Genomic DNA, 21077 nt, shown 5'->3' on the forward strand with positions numbered 1-21077 from the left:
TCCTTCCGAACTCGTCCATAGACACTCACTTTCAAGCTCATCCATATATACTCCCTTCCTAGACGGTCTATAGAAGACTCCCTTCTGCTCGTCTATAGAAGACTCCCTTCTGCTCGTCTATAGAAGACTCCCTTCTGCTCGTCTATAGAGACTCTCTTCCATTAGCTAATCTCTCCCTTTTAAACCTCAAACTACTTTTCGCATCCTAACTATAATTATCCATTAACAATATTTGTCTTGGATTGTCAAACTGGTTATGCTTATGATGGTGATGATGCTGATGACAGCAATATAATCCAAACTATATGATCTGGAGATTTTATCGCAATAACTGGCTGGCGATTAGTTGCAATGCATGATAGATTTTCGCCGCATACAAAAAGAAACTTATATGCGAAAAACTCACACCAAGTAAAGACATGGTTCATCACTTGTCTGGATGAGACACCAAAAACAACAACGACAACATGATGACAATACCCTCGCAGAGAACAATGTTGTTGTTGCTGCAAACAAAATTAAACGCCGAAGAAGAACTCGCTGGTGTTAGATTGGTGTGGCTGCCGGTAATAATGCTTAATTTGCCCGCCTTGCCTTACCTTACCTGATTGCAGTCACAAAGTGTTGCTGGTGATGACAAAGTTTCGAGTTGTTGTTGTTGTTGTTATGGTTGTTCACATCATTGCTGCGATTTAATTTCTACTCATGTCTTCGGTGCTCTCGGCATGTCGACAGCTATGTCTGTACGAAACGAACATATGAGTACATACATGTATGGCCCAGCCAGCCAGCCAGCTTATTGACTGACTGACGGACGCGCTGCTACTTTTATTTGCTGATAATAAATTTGATTTTAAATGAATTTAATTTTCTATTCATACCAAAAAGAAGCAGCAACAACAACAACAATACAAAGAAGAAGAGTAGTCAGCATACATGTTTGGATGTTTCAACCGCTAACCGGTTCGAAAATAAAAGCGAAACTACATCGTATTATGGAATAATGATTAGAATTTCGCAAAACAAAACAAAAAACGAAGAAGCTTTAAAGAAGACACACACACATATGCCCAAAAGAAAATAGAATTAACAGTTAGTGAGTTGATTAAACTAGACTACAAAAAATATTCAAAACAAATGGCTATAACAAAATTTGGATATTTTTGAAACTAATTGATAACCATAGTGCCTGATTGTAAAAAAAAGTGAATGGGAAAAGAGGAAAAACGGCTTCAAAATATATACGAATACTATCAACTCCACTTGGTATTTCCCGCAACTCAGATTTGCTGTAGAACAGTGTATTTTTAAGATAATTTGAAGTAAATTGGGAAAAAGTGCTAAATTTGTGGAGAAAATTTGTTTTATATAACCCATAATTGATGATATATTTTTATGGTACTAAATAAGTTTAGACATTTCTTTTGTTCCGAGACACATACTGAAATATGATATAGAATACTTCTTTCACTGAGACTTTCTTCATAAAATTAAGTATTAAGGGAGATCTTCACTGAGTTTGAAAATGTGTATATTTTGCAGTCAAAAACGTATACAAATAATATCCACTTTGAATTTGATGTTCTTATAGAGCTATCATACCTAGATATGAAGTTTATTCTGAGAGTTATAGGGAAATTTCATGTGGAATATTTCTTCTTTTGGCAATTTCCATCTAAAATTTAATTGTATCTAACTTTTACGCATCAACTCGAAAATAGGCCAAAGAAAAATAGGAAATATTTTCGCAATTTTTTGGCACTATAAAAAAGCAAATATTTTTAAGAGCTATAGATTCTTCGGAAAATACTCATAAAATTCAAAAAAAAATGTCTGATTTTTTTTTTTTTTTTTTTTTTTTTGTTTTTGAGTTGATAGTTCGGTCTATATAATTAAATGTTTGAAGATTATTCCATGCAAATACATTGACCACGACTGCGCCTCAATGTTGTCTTCCATTTTTCCAATAGAAGCGGGATCGTCTGTATAGACATAAGTTTTATGGTCCCACAAAAAGATTGTCCAAAGACTTTAAATAGCACGATCTAGGCTGCCAATTTACCGCTACCGTCTCCCGCGTAACTCGTCTCCCAATAAGTCCACATGTGCTGTGAGGCATGCGGCACGGTCTTGTCATGCATGTTAACCTCTTTTTTTGGACAAGATGAAGTTGGATATCATTTCACGGTAGCGCTTTACTGTTACGTTACGACTCGTAGCGTATTTGAGGAAGTACGGTCCATTATTGCACCAGACAGTAAAACGGGTGGTGACTCCTCTTTTTTTTTTTTTTTTTGCTTTAGGCTATCTTTGTGTGGTGGGTCCGAATCTTCGTAGGGCATGAAGATTGAGGAAATCCGCAGTGGCTTGCCACTACTACTACCTCCATTCAGCCTTACGGTGGTGATGTCTCCTTTGCTAAAATTAGAAAGAATTATTAGATTTAAGTTTCTTTTCACGACTTTACAGGTCCTCACCATGTCCCCATTTGTGGAGGCGAAAACCATTACTTTTTGCCATTTAGCCCGGAGACTTTACTATTGAATCGATAGGTTTCTTGGATCAAAGGCGATATCGATTTAAGACGCCGAGTGAATTAGCTGGAGTTCGGCAGCCTTCCAGTGATGCACTGATAATCTGCACCAGGCATAGGCCAGACTTCTTATCCACTACTGTTAGCTTTGTGGGAAGAGAAAGTGAATAATCCGCAACTCAAAGTTTAGCATTCCCTTCGGCTTTTAAGGGAAACCTTACAGGTCTTGCCTGTTGCTACCTTAAGAACCATCCCGCTGTTCCCAAATGAAAAGAATTAAGCACATGCCAATTTTCAGTGCTAAGACCAGGATTTTGCTTTTTAAAAAGCTTCAAGATCTCCTTCAACTCCATTAAAGGAGGTGGAATTCACACTGAAGCCACCATTCCGCATGGCATATCCGATTCAGCACGTTGGCGACCATGCTTCCCTCTCAAAGCGATTCAAGGCCATGTACTGCGGAGATTAGGAAATTTCATATATTTCCATATTTTCGCAGACATGGTATCTCCGAGAAAGGTGTCGGCGACATTACTGCCTTACCAAAGCGACTCAAGGTCATTAACTGTGGAAATTATGAAATTTCATATTTTTCAATATTTTCGCAGGTAATGACCCTGGCTCCCATAATGCATTCCACTTTTCGACCTCGTCCGACAGGTAGATATGCCGGATCTTCTCATCGATCAGCAGCCAATAATCGTCGCTGGCGTACACATTGGGGTCAGCCTACTCAAAGGTCATCCGGTACTATCATCCGTTTAGCAGATTGATGATCCTGCTGCAGTTTTGGGACTCAACGCTTCTGCCAGGTATTACCGACAAGAAAGGCATTCGCATTAGTGTGCTTCCCACTATCCTTCAAGCATACGATACGGACTATTGTACCATATATAATAAGAACATTTACGAACTACTTTTTCTACTTCTTCTTTAGATCCTTCTCTTCGCTATTTCCCACGCCGGTAGAGAGACGAATTAACTCTGGCCCTTTAGTGCAGCTAAATATCTTCGGAGGAATATTATCCTGCCTTCCCTTCTATGTTTGGGCTTTTAATTCTTGATTCCAGATTTTCCTGCTGCCGCCTCCAAAAGTCAGCCTTTCGGGGTCTTCTACTAGCTTCAATTTTTTCTTTCGGGACCTACTTCCAGCTTCAATTGTTTGGGGCCTTTCGCCTCGATCTATGGCTTCCGATCGGACTGCCCGGACTGTTCGGGAGTATCTTCATGTTTTTTTTTTTTCGTTTACTGTTATCAGTAGCAGGTCTTGCCGGTTTTTTTTTTTTTTTTTTTTGGCAGGATCCACATGAAATGAGATTAATTCCGAAAATCAATAACGCAACACTGTTTTCCTGTTAAGAATGAATATGAATTTTTATACCCTCCACCTTGAAAAGGAGGGTATATTAACTTTGTCATTCCATTTGTAACATCCTTAAATATTCGTCTTAGACCCCATTAAGGTTATATATTCATAATCAGCATAAAATTCTAAGTCGATTTAACGATGTCCGTCTGTCTGTCCGTCTGTCTGTCTGTCTGTTGAAATCACGATACAGCCCACATTATTTGACGTAGAGCGCCAGAGCTATTTGCATTGTGTCTAGGATGGTTGGTATTGAAAATGAGATATATCGGTCCACGTTCTGGTATAGTCCCCATATAACGGTACCTCCCGATATTCGGTATTTTGATGACTTATGCCACATTTTTTCACGGATTTGTCTGGAAATTGGTATTTGTAGGTCATAACGGGTCCCTCAGCGTGTGGCAAAACATTGCATGTATAGGTCCACGTTGTGGTATAGCCCCCATATAAAGGTACCTCCCGATATTCGGTATTTTAGTTTTTTGCCACATTTTTTCACGGATTTGTCTGAAAATTGGTATATGTTGGTCATAATGGGTTCTAACTCCGGTGGCGAAACATTGCATGTATGGGTCCATGATTTGGTATAGCCCCCATACAACAGTACCTCCCGATATTCGGTATTTTAATGATTTTTGCCACACTTTTTTACTGATTTGTCTAAAAATTGGTATTTGTGGGTCATAATAATACATTTAAATAGTCCAATATTGGCTATTTCGGCACAACAGACTGATACTTTTTAACTTATCTATTATTGTGTTTATTGCCAGGTTTACAGGATAACTTGGAAATAAGGATACAACATCAATAGATATTGGTATCTCACTGACGTGAATATATTCGTAATTAACCTTTAATTTAAACTCCACAGCGTATTTTATTTTACATTTAGATTTCTTGTTTAGACATTTTGAAATTGATGCAATATATTTTGATAACTCATAACTGGGTGAGTTATTAAGCGAACATATATAGGACGCAGACGCAGGATCCCTTGATTTTGAATTTTTGATAGTCCATGTATTTCTGGCGGGACTAATGTTCTTGTTAGCAAGCGAAGTTTGTGATTTTCAGATATTATATTTGAGTCGAACCATTTCATGACTAATTTCTTATTTTTTCCGCAATCCTGTTGTTGGATCTTTCCTTAGTACACATATCCATATAAATATTTTTTTTAAACAAACTCTTTGTAGTCCAGTGTTATGATGATAACGATCATCAACATTGTCGTCATTTAACTGTTTTAATTAATGCGCATTAGAATTCATACATATATTCACACACAAACACACATTTTTTTTTTATTTCACTTTTACTCTCAACGCATATTAAACCATAAAAATTCTTAATCAATTGTTATGGCTAACAAAATTTTAGCGTGTTAACTTAAAAAAAAAATAGCATAGCAGGCTGGTATGTGTCATCAGCGTCAGCATCACTAGCAGCATCATTGGCAAAGTAACACACTGAACTAAACATACAGAAAATATGGAAAAAAAAGTCATCTCTAGATTCTCCGCAACGACTTGTCCGGCCAAACGATAATGCTACAGCTTGGCTATTTGATGATGTTAATTAAATTTTATTGCCAATATGTTTCATAAAACTGTTGGTTTTTTTCGAGTGCCTAAGGCGGATAACAAGTCAAGAAGAAATGGAGGTGCAATGATTCTAAATAACACAGCGGGGTGGGTATTGGTAATTGGAAGAGACAGTCCATAAAGATTCTATTTCAGTTATTAATTTATTAATATTTTCTTCATTTATATATGTGATTGGTAAACAGAGGGGTAGTCGGAGTTGGGATTTTGTCTTCAGACACATGAAATCCGCCACATAAATAATTTTGTAAAAATATTCACATTTTTCATCTTCGTTTTTTTTACTCATTCTCAGACTCACCACATTTACCGGTTAGTCAATGGTGTGTTCTCTGGTTTTTGTAGCCAAGATTTTTGAATCACAAAACCAATTACACTTGAATCAGGTATGCCGCCATAACTTTAGTTCGTCCAATCTTTTATTTTATTTTTTTTTTCCTAAATATGACACAAATAGCAAAGAGAATTGGCGAGAAAAAAACCCAAGAGATGACTAAGTGTGGTTAATAATTGATTTGTTCGTTTGCAGCAGAGATATGTCGTTTGCTAGGGTTTCAAACAAAAGACTTAAGACACAAACCTTTTTTTTATTGACTGAGGTTTTACACCGGGTTTGATGGATGTATGAAGGTATGAATGGATGTTTAAATCAAGCGATGACATATAAAATGTTTCATTGCAACTAATTAAACACCTTTTCCATGTTTCAATTTAACCGGACCTAATGTTAACCACAGCATCGGGGTAATTATCCACCACGAGAATAGAAAAAAACACCATTAATAGTTTAATTGAAATGCAACAACCACAAAAAGTTGTATGAGAACACTTTGAAAATAGTCCGTCTTCCACGACCATAGACAACCATGTGTCTTTCCAGCATCTACAGGGTGGCCCAGAAAGATCGAAGTGGTGTGAATTCCTTATAACCATTTTATTTAAGACACTATATTTATACCCTCCACGATTCTATGGAGGGTATATTAGCTTTGTCATTTCGTTTATAACTCCTCGAAATATTTATAATGGACCCTACAAAGTACATATATTCTGCATCAGCGTGAAATTCTAAGACGATCTAATGATGTCCCTCTGTCTGTCTGTCTGCCTATTCGTCTGTCTGTTGCAATCACGCTATCTTTCGAATTGAGGTAGAAGGCTAGAATTTCGCATACATGCATAGTTTAGCAGTGGGAAGGTTAAATTCGTAAATGGGCCATGTCGGTCCACGTTTCGTGCAGCTCTCATATAACGGTACCTCCGATATTCGATATTTTCATGATTTCAGCGACATTATTTAGCGGAATTATTTCAAATTTTATATTTAAAGTTCGTAATGGGTACTACAGCCTATGACAAAAAATTTTGTATGCAAGTCCACGTCTTCGTATTGCTCCCATATAACGGTATCTCCGGATATTCGGTATTTTCATGATTTTAGCGACATTATTTGCCGAAATTATTTCGAATTTCAAAATGGAAGTTCGTAATGGGTACTAATAAGTATAAGAAACAAGTTCTTATGCAGGTCCACGTCTTCGTATAGCCCAAATATAACGGTACCTCCCGATATTCGGTATTTTGATGATTTTAGCGACATTATTTATCTGGGATTATTTCGAATTTCGTATTTGAAGTTCGTAATGGAAACTACAGCCTATGACAAAAAATTTCGTATGCAGATCCATGACTTTCAGGATTTTTCGGATTTTTCTTTTTTTTTAATTTTTAAGGTTCTTCCAAGCGGTGGAGGATATTTAAAGTTTGGGAATATTTTTAGATTAGTTATTAAAAATGATATACCGCAAGAGGTGGTCATCTTCTTTTCTTTCTTTTCAAAACATTTCCCATTACCTTTGAACAAAATTTCGGTTATTTTTTAATATGGGCCAATGATCCTTTCTGGAGAAACACCGCACTAAACTGTACAATTAGCTGGGTGCAATTGTAGTTGATAATGTACTCTCGGGCTTTCCATAGCCCATATCCTGCAGCTTTGATTGTTAACGAACCCATTTATGAATTAAATAATTAGGATTCTCTTGTGCCTTTTGCTAGAAATAACTTACATATTCAAGTCGTTGCTGGTAATTTGTCGGTTTCAATTCTTGGACAAGTTGGATTTTGTATGGAATCATTACACATTCTTATGGTATGCATTTCCTGCAGCAACTCTCTTGAGGGTTGATGTTTCTGGATCCTCATGAATACTCTCCTGTACCTCGTGAATATTGTCAAACGTATGGACAGTTCGTAGTCTGCCGAAACCAGGAAGGTTGATTACTGCTCCTTGTTGTCGAAAATTTGCAACCATACGGTTTATCGATGAATGGACCGTTGATCAACACAATGGACTGTTGATTTGAGAAGTAAATTTCAAGCATATGGGGACCTTGTTCAGTTGTATATTGCTCCATTACAAATTGACCAAGTTTTCTTTACAAAATACTGAAAAGAAAAGAAAAAAAAACAAATTATAAATAAAAGTCTATAAGGAATTCACACCACGTCGGTCTTTCTGGGCCACCCTGTTTAACCTAAACTCTGAAATTACAAGAGAATCCATTGCTTCTATAGTCAGTGTTCTTTATGGACACGTCCAAACTAAATCCATCACCACATAATCGCGTTGATGATTGCAATTATTTTTGTTTTATTGCCATAATTAAGTTTGCTACACTAACAAAATTGCTTCTTTTTCTTCTGTCACAAAATATTTTTATTTCAATTTTAATTTTTTCTTTATTTTTGCTTGTCATTAATTCATCTAAAACGTGATGTTTTTACAAAGATGCATATCTTCGTCTAACCAAAAAAAATGGATAGTCAATTTTGCCAACTGATCACCCAAAACTCTAACTGAACTCAAAGTCAATACTGATGTCAGTGTGACAATAATGTGATTGTGGCAAAAGATTTGAATTCTTATCTATGAGTGCATTTTACACTCAGCAAGGATGTCATGGAATATAGAGGGAATGAAAATGAAGTTCATACGTTTTTACCCTACTCGATTACTGTCAGGCATTGGGAGTTAGATGTAAGCACTACTTTGACAAAAAAAATCAAAATTGTACGATAGAAAAACGTGAATGATATATTTAAATCCAGAATTAAATTTCAAAATCCTTGAGGTACATGAATAGAATTCATGATTTAGTATCAGGAAGATCATCCAAATAAAAGAAAAAAATATCAAAATTCCTCAAAATAGGTGTAAGCAGGAATCTTTTTTAAATACATACACATTTTTACTTGTTGAGTGATTGTAAGACACTGAATATTTATTATAAAAATATTTCTTATGAACTACTTATGATAATATGACTTAACCCAACTTAGAATTAATTGGAAAAGAAAGGCAGAGAGAGATGCCTGAAATACACATGCCTATGCCCCACACCGCCATATACCCGCTAGCATTGAAAATTCCAATAAACTAAATTTCGTCAGTTATGTACTAATTATAAGCCGTACTAGTACAAAAATTTATCCCTGATGCGAAGGGAACCAATTGATACTTTTTTTGCCCCTAATAAATGAAAAGGCGACAGTTGTTAATAAATAAAAAACACCAACAAACAAGTTAAACGAACTGTATACTTCGGACCAAGGGTTAATTTTTGATCACCGGTATATGACTGCAAATCTGGAACTATATAGTACCATCTGCAGTATGACATCCCCATGTTAAAGTTTATAGTTGTTTGCACTGGGAACTAGTTTTTGTTACCCTAAGAAGTTTCCGGTGCCATACTTGCCCACGTTGGTAGCGGCTGTCTTATGGAGAGGTCATAAACACGCATAGTTATCTCATATGTGACAAGCAAACATGCAACACATCCATATCATTTTGTAGTCTACGTTCCATCTCGTAATCTAACACAAACATACCCCATGTTGCCACCAACAATTCTTATTAATTTTTTTCTAATGTAGGTGTACTCACCAAATGTTCTTATCATATTAATTTGGACAGACTCCTGCTCAATAAAATCTCCTCATCTACTCTAGGTAGACCTGCTATTCTCTTTTATTATGAAAACGCGATCACTTATCCGAGAACAATACGTTTTCAACCCAGGATTAAAATCGGAAAGTTAATTAAGAAGTTTGTGACGACATATTTTCTCTCGTTGAAGCTGGGTTAGGTTATGAGGGGACACAAAATTTATTTAGTTCCATTGAGGACATACGATAGAAAATGCCGAATGGTTTGGTTTAAAACACTTTCATAATAGGTTTTTATTAATTGGAGTATTCCGCCCACTTGGCTTAACTTCATACTACTCTCTATTATAAGTAATGTTCGTTAAAACTAAACTAACAGCTTTGCAATATTTTCTGATCGCCACCAATATCATAACTTCATCACGGCGAAGAGAATGGTAACTTGACCTTTTCAAATTTATTGATACGACGACTTTGATTCAGTAATTCATTTATTCCATCAATTCATTAAACAATTTGTTGATAATTTATTAGGGTAACAATAGTTCTTAAGTCAACTTAGCATAATTTTCTATTTTTCTATTCAATTGTCTGGACCTACATGGCCCATTCTGCAGACATTATATACATTTGAGTAAAATTTTATCAACCTACTTCATTTCGTTCGGAAGCTAGAGTGATTACCACAGACGGGACAGGCAGACATCGCTAAACGGACATAGAATTTATGCTGATCAAGAATATACATACTTTGTGGGTCTAAAATTTGTCTTTCGTGGTGTTACAAACGGAACGACAAACTTAATATAAATGATATAGCGTTCATACTATGGTGGAGGGTATAAGAATAACACGAGCGTCCCAAACCTTCGATGATAGAAGAGATGTTGGTCTTGTTGAGGAGACCCATTCATCGCTAGTAAATTAACCCGGTGGCCTAGAATTGACCAGAGATATCCTTTGCAAACTGTATCTTGTATGGGGATTTCTTATTAACCTATTATCGACGTATCTCTGTCTAGGAACTTAGAGCTCTAGCCATAAAAAATTTATCTATTCGGCTGAAGTCAATGGATTAAAATGTTATCCTGTTGCCAGGTAAACGCCAGGTTTCAACTTTTCCCTGGCTTCACCCTGAGACCAAACATACTTAAGAATTCGCCTCAGTCAAATGCGGAGCCTTTCATCTATGAAGAGATCCTAAACCCTATAGGAGAGGCATATACAATTCGTCGCCTTATTATCTGTTTGTGTGAGTAATCTAACCTTAACAGTCTGTTCTCCAGTAGCTTTTATAGTACGCTGGTATTCTCAATATATATTCTTGACTTTTCTAAGACATAGTCAATATGCTAAAAAAATTCAAAGTTGCATTGCAATTCTAAACGCCTAGATAATTTAAATTGATCTGAATTGCGAGTTGTTACCCTCGAACAAGTCAATCGAATCTGTGATACCTACGATGGTAGTACATTAAGCGATTTTAATCGTAATAACACTCCTCCGTCGGCGTAATCTCAGTAGACCTACGGGTGGCAGATACTTTCTTCTTTGTATGTTATTGAGTTCCTCTTCGTATTCCAGAAATTGTTCTACTATCCTACTTTCTACGACTTGGCTTCTTTTAGGAAGGTAAGCATATTTATCATCATGGGCGGTCGTCTGTCAAATTCCATTGCCATTAATGTTGGCCACATTCCTAAATACGATGCCAAAATCCTTCTTTCCCATATCCTTATTCTTTCACTTGAGTCGAAGATATATCAGACCAAGCGGCAAAGGATAGATTATTATGGGCCGTATAACTTAGTTGTAGATAAGCAGATCCGACGACAGTCCTCCTTGTATTGGGAAGAGACACTGTGGTTAATTGTACCAGATCGCTTAGGCTCTTTCCCTAAAGACTAGTTCTAATGCTCAGTAATGTCATTCTTCATAGTTTAAATCAAATCTGTCATTGTTTTTAATCTCCTCATAGTTTTATCAAATCAGCAAAGGGATCTGGCTGAAAAACACTCCACTTTCCATCCAACTTATAGGAGTGGTCTTCTCCCACCTTTGATCTGTCTGTATATATCAGCAGAACGATTAGAGATAGGTTAGCTTCGTTCCATTCATCCCTGTTTGGAATCAGTATCTCAATTCTGCAAATCTTATAGTTGGAGATTTGTAATCGCTGTTGCGTTCATGAGGTTTGAGGTTTCGTGCAGCCTGGTATTTTATATTAAGTTCGAGTAGAGCATTACGTTTAAGTCAGCTTGAGATGTACTTTTTGATGCACCTGTGATTAGAAATGAAGCTTCATGACGTACGACCTAATTTAAAAGTTTTTTACGGTTCTATCGTACACTCATAGAAGTAAATTTTCATATCAGGATTTGCAGAATTTCCAGGATTTGCGTTATACGGTTTCAAATAATCAACATTACCAAAGGCAGTAATTTTTCCTCAATACTTTGCTGCAGTATCTCAATGACTATTCACAAACATGCTTTTTTGTTTGATGTCTCTAGATTTTTTTCGATCTAACAATCTATATTTCAATCTCATCACTTGTTTCGACTGCACCAATTGTCCATCCATCAATGTGACATGCCAACCACAAATATACCAAAAAAATCAGCGAATTATGCAAAGAACGGAAAATCTCGCGCACAGACCAATAGCTCGATGGCAGATCAAGTCATGTGAATAAATTTGGTAGACGCTTTCGGTTGGTGTTTGTGTTTTATTTTTTTAGGAAAAAGAGGTGCTGCATCCATTACAGATGCTCGTGAACGAAGACACACTCAGCATTGGTATGTCACAAATGGTGGTGAGGTGGCCAAAGAGTGGATGAGAAATAAAATATCTGTTTTTTATTTTAAGTTAAATTATCATTTGAGACTAAGAGAGAACAGTGGAGTGCAGGAGATAACGTTTTGTGCGACAAATATGTCATCTTATTTGTCAGAAGCAAGGGCCCATCGTTCGCAAGTAGTACATCACTAAGCTTGTGGTACGCCAGCATTTACTGCTCTTTTTAAAGAAAGGACCTCCTCATGGTTAATCCTAAACCTATTTGAGCTGGAAAACTCATCTACATATATTAAATAGAAGACCAGTCCAGTCTTATTTTATATAATTGCGTTTTCGAATGCTTTGGTAAAATCTAAACCAACCGGTCCTAAAGACCTTAGGACAATGAGAGCTTGTGATGTTGAGTGTCCCGGCTTGAAGCCAATTTCTTTATCTTTCAAGACTTCTTTTTATCTCAGAAAGTATAAAATACCCTAATTGTTCTCCAACGCTAAGAGTAAGCTAATTGGTCTGCAGCTATTACATTATGTTGTTTTTTTTCTTTTTCATGGAGCCGAAAGAAAAAAATCTGGCTTAGACATTGATAGAATATAATCGCAATATGTTTCCAAGCGGCGCTATCGTTCCTCCTTAAAATGCTCATAACAGAGATAGGTTAGATACTGAATGGTACCTTGTGAAGTATAATTTTAATAAATTAAAAATTTTGATTTTTACATTGGTATTCGAAAATTGGAGAGTGCAGTTTATTTAGGAATCAAACGGAATCAGAAGTTTTATCAATATCCAACTATACCTCAACTTCGAGAGGTATCATGTCCACACTTTCCTGAATTTTCAATTCTCTCACTATTTTCTTTCTCTATGCCATTTTTAGAAAATTCTCTTTATATTTTCAAACGCCATACTCTCAGAATAATGAAACTCACACCTTCCTTGCCAATCGATGGCACTTTGAAACCACTGTCCATGTTCACTTTGGTCATTATCACCATCAATCTAACGTCTGTCTGGCTGGCTGGCTATGTGCAAATTTAGACCAGATCAAAAATTCAATGACTAGTTGTCCATCCATCTATTGGTTCGTCTGTCCGCTCTTCCATTAGGTTCATCTAATACACTTCTTGGTTCCAAGTTTTGCTTGCCAGCTAGCCAATGATCTACAACTGTGTCGTTTTTTGTGAAGCTGTAAAGTAATCACGATTTCTGTGACGTGACCTTGCAACGTTATGCTTAACGATTAACTTGGCAAAGAAATGCGTTTCAAATTGGAATGATTTGTTGTGATGGCTTTAAATAACAAACAAACAAAAGAAAAAAGTAAATTTTTAAGAGAAATAGAAAAAAAAAAGATGCAAGAATGTCATCATCAAATGCTGATATATATTTATAAGATATTAAATAATATTACCAGAAATCCATAGAAAAGAAAAGTGGGATCTTAAATATAAAGACTCCAAAAGTTTTAGTTTCCCAGCCGCGATAAAATGTCACATGTGTACAACTGTAGGATAATAAAGGTAATGACCCACACACCTTATCGATGCGTTCAGTTGGTAGCCAAGATCACTTGAATGAAGGCACAAGCAGCACTGCAATGTTCTCCATTCTCAATATTAGAATATATAGAATAATCGTGTGGCTGAGATTAGGTTAAGTTAGATTAGTTTTAGTAGCGCTTAAGAAACGTATTTTAAAAAAAACTAGAATTGAATTCTACACCCAAACGAAGTGATCGTGTTCTTTTTCCGCTTTTTACATTTGGTCCTTCGAGCTGGATAGAGAATTGAATCTACATCCCAACGAAACGGTCGTGTTTCTTTTCTCAATTTTACATTTGATAAATCGAGCCGGATAGAGAATTGAATTGACAACCGAATAGCGAGGCTAGGTTTCCCTATCATTTTTTATATTTGGTCCTTCGAGCCGGAGAGAGTTAAATCTACACCCAAACGAAGCCTTTCTACATTTTGTCCAATCAAGGCAGATAGAGAATTTAATGTGTAACCTATCGAAGTGATCGTATTTCCTTTATCACTAAAACATTGGTCCTTCGAGCCGGATAGAGAATTGAATTGACAATCGAAAAGCGAGGCTGCATTCCCTTCTCATTTTTTACATTTGGTCCTCCGAGCCGGAGAGAGTTGAATATACAGCCAAACCTAGCAGTTGTGATCCTTTCATGCCTTTATACATTTGGTCCAATCGAGCCGGATAGAGACTGAATTGAAAACCGAAGAGCGAGGCTAGGTTTCACTTTAATTTTTTTATATTTGGTCCTTCGAGCCGGAGAGAGTTGAATATACACCGAAACGTAGAGGTTGTGTTTTGCTTTCTTGCCTTTCTACATTTCGTCCAGTCAAGGCAGATAGAAAATTTAATGTGTACCCTGTCAAAGTGGTCGTATTTTTCTTTCTGACTAAAAAATTTGGTCCTTCGAGTCGGATATAGAATTGAATTGATAACCGAATAGGGAGGCTGGATTCCCTTCTCATTTTTATATTTGGTCCTTCGAGTCGGATAGAGAATTGAATTTACACCCAAATGAAGCGATTGTGTTCCTTTCTTGGCTTTCTACATTTGGTCCAATCGAGCCGGACAGAGAATTGAATCCACACCCAAACAAAGCTGTTGTTTTCTCTTCTCTATTTTACATTTGGTACATCGAGCCGGATAGAGAACTGAATTGAAAACCGAAGAGCGAGGCTAGGTCTCTTCTCATTTTTTACATTTGGTCCTTCGAGCCGGAGAGAGTTGAATCTACACCCAAACGAAGCGGTTTTGTTTCTTTCTTGCCTTTCTACATTTCGTTCAGTCAAGGCAGATAGAGAATTTAATGTGTACCCTGCCGAAGTGGTCGTATTTTCCTTTCTGACTAAAACATTGGTCCTTCGAGCCGGATAGAAAATTGAATTGACAACCGAAGAGCGAGGCTGGATTCCTTCTCATTTTTTCATTGGGTCTTTGAGCCGGATAGAGAATTGAATCTACACCCAAATGAAGCGGCTGTGTTTCTCTTCTCAATTTTACATTTGGTACTTCGAGCCGGATAGAGAATTGAATTGACAACCGAAGAACAAGGTTGGGTTCTCTTTTCATTTTTTACAGTTGATCCTTCGAGCCGGATAGAGAACTGAATCTACACCAAGAAGTGGTCGTATTATTTTTTATCACTAAACATTTGGCCGGATAGAGGAGTAAATCCAAACCCCAACGAAGCGGTTGTGTCCCATTCTCGCCTTTCGACATTTTGTGCAATCGAGCCGTATAGAGAATTGAATCTACAGCTTATGCTTGTGTTTCTTTCTCAATTTAACTTTTGGTACTCCGAATAGCGAGGCTGCTTCCCTTCTCATTTTTTACATTTGGTCCTTCGAGCCGGATGGAGAATATTAAATCTAGACTCAAACGAAGCGGTTGTGTTCCTTTCTTGCTTTCTATATTGATCCAATCGAGCCGGATAGAGAATTGAATCTATACCCTATCGAAGTGGTCATATTTTCCTTTCTCACTAAAACATTTGGTCCTTCGAGCCGGATAGTGAATTGAATCTACACCCCAAACGAAGAGGTGTGTTCCTATCTCGCCTTTCTACATTTGGTCCAATCGAACAGGATAGAGAATTGAATCTATACCCAATCGAAGCGGTCGTGTTTTCCTTTCTCACTAAAACATTTGGTCCTCCGAGCCGGATAGAGAATTGAATTGAGAACCAAAGAACGAGGCTTCCCTTTCTCAAGCTCTATTCCTCGCGGAGAACCGTCTCAAGTGATTGCTTGGAATCTGGTTTGCAGCAGATTGCATCAAATGTTTAAAACTCGGATCTCAGACTTTCATAAAATGACAAAACGTCGGATGAATTTTAATGATGTAATACACTGTCTTCATTAGCTAAATTATTTATTAAGAACTACTTATGTTAAATGACTTATCCTAATTTTTATGTAAAGTGTAAAAGACAGATGGAGAGAATTTGCTCAGCAATGCGAATGAATTATTTCATTATAAAGTATCTATAGAAAGTTGATTACCAAAAAAAAGCTGCTCAATAAAAAAGGTATTCATTCCCATGCAGAGATTAAGTTAATCCGACATCAGTATATGGACTACATTTCCCACAGGCTAAGAGAAGTTCGAACTAAATCAGAGAAGAAAAAAACCTCATAACCAAAATAAAATCCACCTTCACACAAAACCATTTAATCTGTAAACTCTCAGACCACCTCCGCCATCGACAACTTTAAAATTGCAGCGCCAAACAAAAAAATCTTCAAAAATCATTTAAAACAATTTGTTCATTATTTTGATTAAGAGCCAGCAAGACAAACAGCAGCTCGCAAAAAAAATCCAAAAAATATTCAATTTATTCCGTTTTTTTTCTATTTCTTCTCGTTGAACCACAAGATGCAAATCTATTTCAGCCACCAAAAACGAAAAAAGTTCACAGACCCTCCTTCAACAGCATAGAACATCGCTGAAGTTAAGCGCAGCAAGAAGCAAAAAAAAACTTCCAACTCAAGAACGGAGCAAAATGACGTTTAAATGAAATCATTTTAAATGCAACAACGAATCACACAAATCATTCGATTTGTTATCATTGACTTTTTGGTTTTTCTTGACGAAAAATAGGGTCCTACCCATAGATTTCAGTTTCGTTAAGGCCACTTTGTCTGACAGAGCCAGTTAGTCTGCCACACCAAGGCATCCACTTAACTGGGAGATGATGATGGAAGAAAAAATTTATTGAACGACGGATTTTTTTTCAGATGATGGCCGAACCGAATTGCATGATGCGAATATTTAGTTTGGTTTAGTTATCGTTAATCGAAAGTAAACGTAAATGATTTATGTTCGGCTGGATGTAAAGGTTTGTTAGGAAAAGATATTGTTGAAACAGTTATATGTTGATTGTTAAAAGTTCTGCTAATCAGGTTCTAGTTTGCAATCCAGATTAAACATTTCAGCATTTAAAATTCGTATCTATTTAGGAAGGAATTTCTTGGCTCCTGGATCAATTTCTTCATAGAATGTAAATAGGATAAATCTTGCCATCACTCCTGCAGTAACCAACATAAACATTTAAGGAGCCTGACCAAGGAGCCTGTTACGCGGAAAAAAATCAAAAACTTCTGCGCCGAAGGGCTGAATCGGTTCTGAAGATAGCTTACAAAAATTAAAAATAAAATTGGTCAACTAGGCGAACACGTCTTGCGGAATATGACAATAGTATTTCCAGTAAAGTCAAATACCTATTAGAATCTCTAGTAAAGTCAAATACCTGGCTAAAAAACTTTACTCGAAAGACCACATCAGCGAAAAAGCAAATAAAATCTGTAAAATCCACCAAATATAATGGCTATACATAGCATAATTAGACCTATTATACGCGTCAGTAGTATCAGAATCTTGCAGAAAGTTCAAAAATTTGTAGCCCAAGAATCAGCGGGACGATGAGGGCTTTAGGGACTATTCTTCATATACACCCAATAAAAATATATTGTCTAGAAATCAGCGGGCAATGAGATCTACATCAACGAGGGCTTTAGAGACTATTCTTATATACATTCGATAGAAACACAGATTAGGTACGAGACAGCCACGGGGCTGAAAGCGATGAAAGAGTATATCAATAAAGGTGACACAACTTACCACCATACAGTTACTATGGAGGATTCAATAGAGAGACCATTACTAACAGAGTACCAGAAAAAACACCAATACGGACAGAGGCTAGTGAAACAATCGATCCCTAGCGAGAACGCCACCCGAAAGCTACAACTACCATAATCATATTTAAGGAACCTAACCAAGGATGGATATGAACCTGTATGTTACGCCGACGATGTTATAATACTGGAGATTGAAATCTCTTTTTTTCTACTGAACCACACCACGGTTCTCCAGGAGGAAATCCAAGTAATCACAGAGATTCTGAACTGGTTTAGTACTAATACAAGACCAAGTACCATAATATCCTAACGGACAGAATATTTGACATCAGGGCAATAGAAGCCATGGCAGTCCAGAACCGTGTTGAAATGCATAAAAGTGATCAACACTTATTCTCAACGAGGATATAGATACAAGGTCATAAGGGGATTAACGGTAACGAATGGAGACTGCCTGGCGCGGGGTGAACAAGTATAAATTTCTTACGTAATCCTTATTGGCGGCGTTAAAAGTGAGCATCCGGCTGCTAGCGGTCTCGGGGTCTGGTTCTCAACCGTCAGCTTGTAACACCTCAGGACGAACACGAAATTTGAACTTTACACATCACTACACAAACACAACACCTGCTCAGACAAGGGAGTGTTTGATGTTCCTACTACCGCATTCGCCACCCTTCCATGGTCTTCAGGGTCCCTTTTTAAATTAATTCTCTGAAGACCCCCACACTGTTACGTAATCCAACCATCCGCTGCTAGCAGTCTCGGATGGTCATTTTAACGCCGCAATCGGGATTACGTAACAAATTATGGACCGAATCGAAATAAGTTTGTCTAAAACTCCTTTGTTCTTTACGAAGAAGTCAGCCGATGACTTAAGCCAGTTAAAAAGCCTTCTTGGTATCCTCACCTTAAAGGGTGTAATCAAGGGACATTTAGGTTTGCAAGCACATTTACACAGAAACGCTGTAAGGCCTCTAGAACTTGCAGGGCATGCGGGGAAGAAGATGAAACGGTAGAATTTTGTCATTTTCCATAATTGACAACTTTAGGAAAACAGTTTTAGGCAGAGATACACTTCCAAATCTAACACACATCAGGGGATAGACCTTAATCACATTAGTGGGTATACGATAGAATTACTGTTGAGGTTTCTGGTTCATGACGCCGATGAGCCATCAATTGACACCTCAATAATCAAAATGTTGTCATGAAGAGAGGACGATCACTAAGAAAGAAGAAGCAAAACTTTTGCCACAAAAAATATATTCAGACCGCCAGGGTTTTTAATTAGTAACACATAAGTATCGTCTGCATATTTGTTGTATTGTCTAATATTTATAATTATGTTGTTCCTCTTTGTACAACAAATACTTTCGGCTCTAAATCTATTCTGTAGATTTAGAACCTCTACAAGTTCATACGCCTGTATTGGGATTTGTACAATTACGGAATTCCTTAAATAAATTAAATCCTTCACTATTTTCAGCTTAAATCTAGAATTCCTCGCACAATTCTACTAATAGAACATTAGATGAACAAAGGATCTGATAATAGTTCCAATAGTTCCTTTCACTGAATATTTCCTTTGAACAATTTCTGATCTCACCTTATAAAAAACTCCCTCCCATTCATTGAAAAAATTCCATTCTATTACCAAAAAAAATTGCCACAGAACTTCGAACTAAAAATTGGTAATAAACCTTTTCCTAATTCAATGTTTACTATATAAACAACTTCTCAACAAAGCCAAAATCAAAATGGAAATAGAAGAAGAAAAAAAAAAACAATTCAATGATTGCATGGAAAAGCTGGTTATTATGCAGTGCAGGCGGTGTTGGTGCTGGCAATAGAGATCATCATCAACATCACTGCCGTCGTCATCGTCGTCGTCATGATCCATTGACTATTAAGCAAAATATAATAATAAGCTCAAGCAGACCCAATAAATTGTATACATTTTGGGTATTTAGCACGAGAGTTCCCAACAGGTTGTATGCAGCAGGGCTCTTGCTGCAACCAATAGCTCTAACTCTAATAACTCTGGTAAGCAGCAACTTGAATGATGGCAATAAGAATCAGGCAACGAATGCCGAGACATGCAATATAGCAAAGAAACAAAAACGTCAAATGAAAACAATAACATCAAATCTTATGGTTTTGTGTTTTCCTTTTGGAAAGAGGTAGTGTAGAGGCATATCCATTGATCGTAATAACCCAATAAACTAAAATCTTAACACGGAGGTTGGTCAAATAATTTCGAGATCATAGGGTGGAGGAATATGAATGTATTTATTTTCAAGAATTGAGAGAATTTTTTTTTGTAAAAAAACAGAGTTATTGGTGGATTTTCATTTTTAAAGGCTAGCATCAGATAATCCAAAAGAGGTAAATCAAAAGATGAATGTCCATTTCTCTAGATGAATTTTTTAATAATTCCGATTTCTCCAAATTAAGCGAAATCAAAATTCCACTAATCTGGCCAATCCCACACAAAAGGGCGAGAATTAGTGAAGGAACAGGCATGTTATCAAGCTTGAATTACCCCGTCAAAGTTCATGTTAGGAGATATAGATATTCTTCTCGAACCTGCAGTTCAACCTTCTCCAACTTTCACTGAAACCATGCCAAGGAGCGAAACACGGCAGTCATCCAAAGATGATGTAGGCTTTTCTCAGGATAAATTTTGATTTGTTACGAAGGTCCAAAAATTGATTTGAAGGCTTAAAAATGTTCCCCCGAAATCAAAGACCAAACATAAAGTATAAAGATAGAATATATATCATGAAACTAATTCTGAAAATTCTCAGATTTTTTTCCAGAGAAAAGGGTAATAAAAACACACAATGCCCTATCCTTATCTGTTCAATCTCACACAAAAATTTCGAGAATTAATGAAACCACCGACATGTTATTAAGTTTGCCTCAAAACTCTCAAAATCGTCTATCCATGTGGAAGATATTGATATCTTCTCGAAACTTCAGCTCCAGGAACCTATTTTTTTCAAACACCTACTGAAATTGATTGTTCAATTCATCGCTTCTCATTTCTTCAATATTACAATGACAGATACCCAGCAAAGCCGTATAGTCGTGTGCAAATTTCCCAGGGCCATTCTACACCTCAGAAATGCATCGGAATTGACTTTGGA

General features: G+C 36.7%; 1 protein-coding gene across 1 annotated transcript in view; it reads left to right on the top strand.

Annotated features, from left to right (window-relative positions):
- Positions 1 to 21077, top strand: part of LOC101898949 (probable nuclear hormone receptor HR38) — a 209554-nt gene that overhangs the window by 70847 nt on the left and 117630 nt on the right. The window lies entirely within an intron of this gene.

This window comes from Musca domestica, unplaced genomic scaffold (assembly GCF_030504385.1).
Source record: "Musca domestica strain aabys unplaced genomic scaffold, Musca_domestica.polishedcontigs.V.1.1 3, whole genome shotgun sequence".
In the NCBI taxonomy this organism is placed as follows: Eukaryota; Metazoa; Arthropoda; class Insecta; order Diptera; family Muscidae; genus Musca; species Musca domestica.